The sequence below is a fragment of the Triticum urartu genome, chromosome 3A (assembly GCF_056163025.1).
Source record: "Triticum urartu cultivar PI428250 chromosome 3A, HENAU_Tu73, whole genome shotgun sequence".
Classification (NCBI taxonomy): domain Eukaryota; kingdom Viridiplantae; phylum Streptophyta; class Magnoliopsida; order Poales; family Poaceae; genus Triticum; species Triticum urartu.
In genome coordinates, this window is record NC_141875.1 from 424,230,140 (window position 1) to 424,238,737 (window position 8,598).

Genomic DNA, 8,598 nt, shown 5'->3' on the forward strand with positions numbered 1-8,598 from the left:
AAAATAAAGCCCAATATAGTCCAAAACAGTAGATAATATAGCATGGAGCAATCAAAAATTCTAGATACGTTGGAGAAGTATCAATGCGGCTATATCTCCCACGTGTCGAGGCATGACTTAGAGGCATAACCGCATGGTGGTTTTGTCGCAAGAGGGGTAATCTTCACACAATCCCATGTACTAAATAAGAAAGGGATAAAGAGTTGGCTTACAATCGCCACTTCACACAAGTAACAAGTTAAACATACATCATCCAAAATACAATCAAGGTCCGACTACGGAACCAACATAAAAGAAGACAACCCCAAATGCTAGATCTCCGATCGTCCCAACTGGGCTCCACTATTGATCATCAGGAAATGACACATAGTAACGACCAAGGTCTTCAACGAGCTCCCACTTGAGCTTGGTTGCGTCACCTGCACTGGTTTCATCGGCACCTGCAACTGTTTGGAAGTATCCGTGAGTCACGAGGACTCAGCAATCTCACCCGCGAGATCAAGACTATTTAAGCTTATGGGTAGTATGTGGTAATGAGGTGGAGCTGCAGCAAGCGCTAAGAAAATATGGTGGCTAACATACACAAGTAGGAGTAAGATGAGAAGCCACCCAACGGTCGCGAAGCTAACAAGTGCTCAAGAAGTGATCCTGAAACTACTTACGTTCAAGCATAACACAAGACCGTGTTCACTTCCCGGGCTCCACCAAAAAAGAGACCATCACGGCTAGACACGCGGTTGATTCATTTTAATTAAGTCAAGTGTCAAGTTTTCTACAACCGGATTTTAACAAATTCCCATCTTCCACATAACCGCGGGCACGGCTCTCGAAAGTTTATACCCTGCAGCGGTGTCCCAACTTAGCCCATCACAAGCTCTCACGATCAATAAAGGATATTCCTTCTCCCAGAAAGACCCAATTAGTCTCGGAATCCCGGTTACAAGACATTTCGACAATGGTAAAACAAGACCAGCAAGACCACCCAACTGTGCCGACAAATCCCGATAGGAGTTGCACATATCTCGTTCTCAAGGCACACCGAATGAGCACTCCATACAACTAAAATCAGCCCTCAAGTTTCCCCGAGGTGGCGCTGCAAAGGACTCTAGTTCGGACCAACGCTTAGAGGAGCACTGGCCCCGGGGGGGGGGGGGGGTAAAATAATATGACCCTCGGGCTCCGGAAACCCAAGGGAAAAAAGTATTAGGGTGTTAGGCAAATGTAAAACCAAGGTTGGGCCTTGCTGGAGGAGTTTTATTCAAAGCAAACTGTCGAGGGGGTCCCATAACCCCAACCGCGTTAGGAACGCAAAATCAACGAACATAACACCGGTATGATGGAAACTAGGGTGGCACGAGTGGAACAAAACACCAGGCATAAGGCCGATCCTTCCACCCTTTACCAAGTATATATATGCATTAAAGTAAATAAGAGATATCCCAACAATATCCATGTTCCAACATGGAAAAAACTTCATCTTCACCTGCAACTAACAACTCTATAAGAGGGGCTGAGCAAAAGCGGTAACATAGCCAAAACAACGGTTTGCTAGGAAGGTGGGTTAGAGGCTTGACATGGCAATATGGGAGGCATGATATAACAAGTGGTAGGTAGCGCGACATAGCGATGGAGCAAAGAACTAGCAAGCAAAGATAGAAGTGATATCGAGGGTATGATCATCTTGCCTGAAATCCCGCAAGGAAGAAGAACGAGTCCATGAAGAAGACAAACGGACGTAGTCGAACGGATCCTCACAAACGCGACATTACCGGAACTAACAAGAAGAAGCAACACCGGAAAGGAGCAAACAACATGGTAAACCAACAAGCATAAACATGGCATGATGCACAATCAAGTATGATGCATGTCCGGTTTAAATATGCATGGCATGGCAAAGTGCACAAGCAAAACTACAAGTTAAGTGGAGCTCAACATGTAACAAGATGCATGTTGATGAAACACCACATTCGATTATTTAGTTCACTCTCGGTTAGGTACTCAACCATATAAAATGTTGGTTAACATGGCAAGAGGTGAGGCAAAAGTAAACTACCTATTTAGGCAAGTTTAAATGAGGCCGGAAATAACAAACAACAATTCCAGAAAATCCCCATATGCATATTATGAATTTGGTACTGTTCTGCCCTAAACCATATTTTTGAGTTGTCAAACATGCAAGATGAGAGCACCAAGTTAAACTAGGCATTTTTCTACCCCATTTACATATAAAGTTTGATTAAAATCGAGCTACGGTTAGTTAGTTATGAAATAAATCATTTTAACATGTCATTTATGCAAATTATAAGCAAACAACAAGTTAAACATTTTAAACATGCATGAAAGTTGGATATTACGAAACTAGATGAAATTCTAGTCATTTTACATATATAAAGTTTTTACATATGATGCACGGTTTGTGAGTTATTAAATGCATGAAGTGCAAGGGCTTTTCTGTTAAACTGCAGTCTTTGGATAAAAAGCTGAATTCATGTAACAGGAAAAAACACTACAGGGCCAAATCTGGGTGAGCGCAGGATAATATGCAGCGCCTAGGGCGTCACATAACAAACAGGGGGGTGGGCTGGCTTGTGCTCACCTCGCGGGCCTTGGGGCCAGCAGATCTGGTGGGCTAAGCCTGCAGCAGGGCACGGGGCGGCTGGGCCACGCGCGAGGAGGTTGGGGAGGCGCGGCAGGGGAGGTCCACATGCCCATGTTTACAATGGTTCAAGGCAAAGCACGACGCGGCTGGAGACGAACAGGGGTCACGCCTACAGGGGAAGCAGGCTCGATGCAGGTCGGCTTGGCGTCCATGCACTACAAAAAATACACTTCCGCGATGATACGTGTTTGTCACAGTAGGTCACGTTTTCTGTCATGCATGTACATCCATGACAATTTTATGACAGAATCAAGATAGTCATACCTGTGCTGTCGTAGAAGTGTTCCATGACATTATCAAAATTATCATCACGGAAGTGTCCACTTCCATGACGATAAATCACGCGTCACAGAAGTGCTTTCGTCAAGGGTGACCGACACGTGGCATCCACCGTAACGGAACGCCGTTAAGCTATCGGGTCCGGTTTTGGATCCGATAACCCGTTAACAACCCCGACCAATGGGGATTTTCCACGTGTAAAATCATCATGGGCTGGAGGAAACACGTGTCAGCTCACCGTTGGGACAGATGTCATCCACTCATTGGACCCAAAGCGCCTATGATACATCGACACATGGCACGGCCCAATAGAGGCCCATTCCTGTGAAAAGGCCAGCCCGTTTGACTTGGTCAAAAGGTGGTGGGCCGGCCCACGGCAAGCCTGTTAACGGCGTGTTCGCATATAGCCCATTTACAACCCGCTAACCCAGGGCCCGTTTACGGCCTATCCGAATTAGGCCCAGTTTCGTCATCTGGGCCGTCCAATATAATTCGAACCTGTTTTAACTTCCGGCCCATGTATGGCCCATGATGTCTTTCGGCCCATATGAGGCCCTTAGTAACTCTCGGCCCATTAACGGCCCATGGTAAAACTGGCCCGTAATGAACAGTGTATCACTTTATATGCATTAACGGCACGTGGTGAAACTGGCCCGTATTGAACAGTGTATCACTTTATACCCATTAACGGCCCATTATTCCGCTGTGCCGTTTCCAGCCCATGTTATCTTTCGGCCTTCTCAGGGCCCATTTATTCTTGGGCTCATTTCCAGCATTCATTTACTTACGGCCCGTTACTGTCATTTTCTGCTTGTGGGCCAAATTCAGCCCGTGGTTACAGTCAGCCCGTTAATACGTTGGGTCATTTTCATAGCATCATCAAATACGGCCGATTAACGATGGCCCGTTATGGTTAGCCCATGAACGGGCGATTTCAACTCTAGCCCATTTACGGTCATAATATGGTCTGTTATTGGCCCATGTTTGACCAACCGATCATATGGCCCGTTGAAGGCCCATTGATGATACGGCCCATAGAAGGCCCATTGTGTATACGGCCCGTATAAGGCCCATTGTTTCTACACCGCAGAAGGCCCATTGTTTCTACGACCCTTAGAAGGCGCATTGTTTCTATGACCCGTAGGAGGCCCATGTTAACTACAGTAAATATGTAGCCATGGTTATTGTGGCCTAGTTTTAAAAAATAGGTTATTGCGGCCACTAGAAAACCACGGAAAAATAACTGCACTGACTACAAGAAAACAAATAAACAAGACAATAAGGAAATAAATAAGCAAGCAACTTATGCTAGGCTATCACGGCTATTACACATATTACATCCACTGGGCATCAAAGTTCGCCACCAGTGCAAATATAGGGAACAAAGCAGCATATAAACGCCACAGAAAAACAAGTCCAGAACTTAAACCACTTCAGAAGAGCTCAGGAAACAATATACTGGGTACCCATAATGCTGGCAAGATGCTTAGCAAGATTATTAACTTTCTCTTGTTTGGCGCTTAAATCCTCCAGCACTTGCTGTTGCACCAGAAAGTATGCATCTGAATTCTGCAGGAACTTCCTCAGTCCTTCAGCTTCCTGTCGCATAACATCCAATCGATGTATTTTAGCTTGAAGTTGAGACTCAAGAAGCCGAACTAATTCAGGCAGCGAGTTTGAAGAGCTGGTGCCAGCAGTAGTAGCCAGTAACTCGAACACTACATAAAGACATGACTTTGGGGTTGTCTCAATGTCTTCAATATAGTTTTTATCAGCTTTCTTGGAGACCAACAGGGATGTCTCACTATCTTGAACCTTATCTGCATTACTTCCTTTACCATTGCATAACGGGGTACTCTTCTCCAATATTTTATCCGCGTTCTAAAAGAGAATCAAACAAACACATCACAGGTTTACAATGTAGTACATGAAACTCATTTTGGTAAACCAGTTCAGTAGTAAGGTGGACAGGATAATAACATGAAACAAACATATATCTATGTAGTATGGTCACTGTATGGTCTATATCATTCTAGTTTATGTTGCCAAATCAAGATAGATACAGTTCGAATCATATCTATTTAAGACAAAGCAGCATAGACAGAATACAAGTGTGGGAAACTACACATCAATAACAACACTTGTAATGTGCATGGCATGAGAACATAACTATTTATTCAATTGAAACTGAAATCAACATAGAGCAAGTTACAACAGCAAACACGTTAAAGAAACAGGTTGAAAACATATCTATTGAGCCATTGGAGTTTTGATTGCATTCTTCAAATTTGAAATTAGTTGGTATGAGTAAATATAGTGATGCAAGAGCAAAGTAGTATGAACCATAGCTATGGAACCTGACCTGAGAACAATTCTTCTTCTACTTTAAGCATTGACTTGGGGTTCGGAGTGGTGGTACTCGTGCTTTGGGCACCGCAGTTGCATTACTAACTACTTGTGTTTAGGTGCTCTGTGGTGCAGACGGTGCCGTGTCAACGGGAACTGGGTTACTATCTGCTAGGGTTGGGGTTAGAAGGGGTGTAGTTGGTTCTCTGTGCAACTGGCTAGGGGTACAATCTGCGTGAGTCTGGGTTATGTGTGGTGGGGCTGGTTCTTGGGCAAGTACAACCGTGGTTCTATCTCTATCGACAGGTAGCACGATCTTTTCTAAAGACCGTGTTTTTACTCCCACAGATGCCATCATCCCCTCCAATTGAAATGGCTGATAAACAAGAAAAGTAATTGAATGTACAGACATTGTAAGATAGACTGTTGCAATGGATAATAGGGAAGAAAACAGGGCATGAAATAATTCACATTTATGTTGTCTAACCAAACAGAATAGCTGGACATAATTTCACATATATGATGGCTAATTAAACAGGATAGCATGACTGGTCTGTCGCCAATACTAAATAACTATCAAAATTGTCATGGTGGTCAACCATGTATGGTTTCTCCTGCAGAAAATGGGTTTGGTTGAATCTCACCGTATATGGATCAATCATCCTACCATTCTATGGTTTTGGCTTATCGTGTCGACACTCTTCTAAGGTTTTCAAGGCTCTCTGATTTTCCATCAACATATGATAGTTCATGATAGAAGTCTCCGGTATGGGGGCCAATCCATCCCGTACTTGAACCATTACTACATATGCAGACATCGAATCACGTATTCTAACACTTGGGCATACTCACCAGCATTGCAGAATTTCTCTTGTCGACGAACTGAGTTCGAATAAATCCATTGTTTCTGCCAGCTAAACAAGACAACTAACATTTCTTCACATCTCTCGGGTTTTCGTATCCTCCCAAAAATGTCGGCTGATTAACTCAGAGTTTTCTTCCAAAATATCTTCCTTCAGCAAGAGTGTGCTTGCTTCTTATGAACTCCTGGGCCTGTGGGTTATGGCCCACTTCAACTCTTGTACAATTTTAACTCATCCTTTCGAGGATTATCATCTTCTTTAAATCCAATAGTACTTCTTCCTTCATACCCTTGTGGTGACGATCATACAAAACTCCAACTTATTTGGTCCAGATCCCTTCTATGGACCGTCATGAATAACACATTTCTTTCTTCATTGACCGTGTGGCTTTACGGAGTACTACCACACCTAAAATGAAATGCACTAGTTTATCATACTATTTCATATGAAATCTTTTATTACATCCTTAACCATTTTTCATAAATCCAATTTCCAAAAAGTACTTTATTACAAATGCTGCCACCCACATGGTTTGGTATGGTCAGGCATTACGTCCAACTTTATTAATCTTTTCTCCTTGAGGATTCTTCAGTCCCATTGGAATTGTGCGACATGCGCGTTGAAATCTTCAATCTTCTGTTTCATCGTGGTGGCCTTGAGCTTCATCTCCATCATCTCTGCATGCACTTCTCTTAGGTATTCCTGAGTATAATAGAGTCTTGCTTTATTGAGTCATGAATTATTACAATCTATGAGTAATCTATTACATAACTCAACCCCGCATTCTCATGAAAAAGTGTTTTCCTTACTACCCTTATTACTGATATCAACATCTCCTTTACTCAGCTCCAGCTTTCTCATGATTTGTACAATCCCTAGCAAAATGTCATGCTTCCTTGCAGCGAAAACAAATAACTTCCGGCATGTCTCGAGGCTTCTTGGTGATGGTGCCTGCTCCTTGAGTTCCTTGCTTCCTTTCGAGACAATCATTGGCATAGTGCCCGACGTCCTTACATTCAAAACAGGTAATATGACCCTTGTCCCTCTTTGCAGAAATTGGGTTGTTCTGAGGGTGTCTTTGTGTTCTCTTCCTGGCTTTCTTCGTTCTGATCAAACGTTCTATTCCCTGTGGATCAAACTCCACTGCTTCTGTCGGGAAGTATCCCAGATACTCTTTTGTTTCCTTGGTGCAATAATGTGAAAAATGTCCTTCTCCACATGAATAACAGGCATTGGAGTAAAATATGTTGAGGCTTTCTCCATCAGGGTCTTCAACACTTTCCTTAATCATAGGTTCTTTCATAACTTCTCGGAGGGCTTCTTTCATTCCTTCTTCCTGCTTCTGAATAGTTTGTTGCACCGTGGGGTAAATGTGACACTGAGCTGGGTAGTGGGTGGTTCCTTCACACAAGAAACAAGTCACCTGACTAGTTGGGCATTCCTCACCTGGGTGTTTCTCCTCACAATGAGGGCATCCATCCTTGTGTTTCTACTAGGTGTGTCCTATTTCTCCGCAAATCTTGCAGGCACAAGGTTTATTTCTTGGGGTATCATGGTGCTTCCGGATAAGACGAGATCTTGTCAGAGTCTTCTTGAATTCTTCCCAAGTCCTTGCTCCATCCCATCCCTGTATAGCTTGATGCATCTGCCACCATGTTGCAGCACTTCCTTCAAAGTACTGAAGAGCATACGATACTACATTCTTCCTTGAAACCAAATTGCTCCTGAAGTGATTCTACATGTTCTGAATCCATAGCTCTGCCTCCGGCTGGGTTTTCGGTCCAGAGAATACCCGTCCAACTTCATTCATCATCTACTGGGTCCAAGGGTTTTAGGGTGAGATAAGAGAGGGGTGGGGAGGGATACACACAATACAAACAATAGTTTTGAAAATGGGTTTTATTTGTGGCTGTCGGAAAAACATCAAGCAAATGACAGCTCACAAATCGTCGCATCTAACGTAAGTATATAACAGGGGTTTGGTCTTCTAAAAGACAAATAAATCTTTAGAGCCTTCAGATTCTTTGAGTCTCCAGAGTCTTCAACTGTTGTAGCTTCAAATCTTCTAATGCATGGTCAAATCCTGTTTACTCGGAAATGGTCATTAGTTCTCCGATATCTTGTATTTCTTGGAGCGGCTTCAGTTGATCCTCCATGTGGTCAAAAGGGAAAAGGGGTATATTCTAACTATTTGAGGTAAGAGAGGATATTTTATAAAATCAGAAAAGATAAGAAGTAATAGATTCTTTTGAAAATAAAGTTTTAGAGATTTCCTGTCCTAGGGGCTTTCCGATTTCTAGGGTCACATCCTAGAGTCAACATGTGCTCTAATACCATATCTGTAGCGACCCGACCTCAGACGGTCAAGCCTCTTTGTATCTGTGCCATCCCTGGATCGGTATGCTGGCACACACAGTACATCAATGTATATATCAAAGTGCAATCACATGT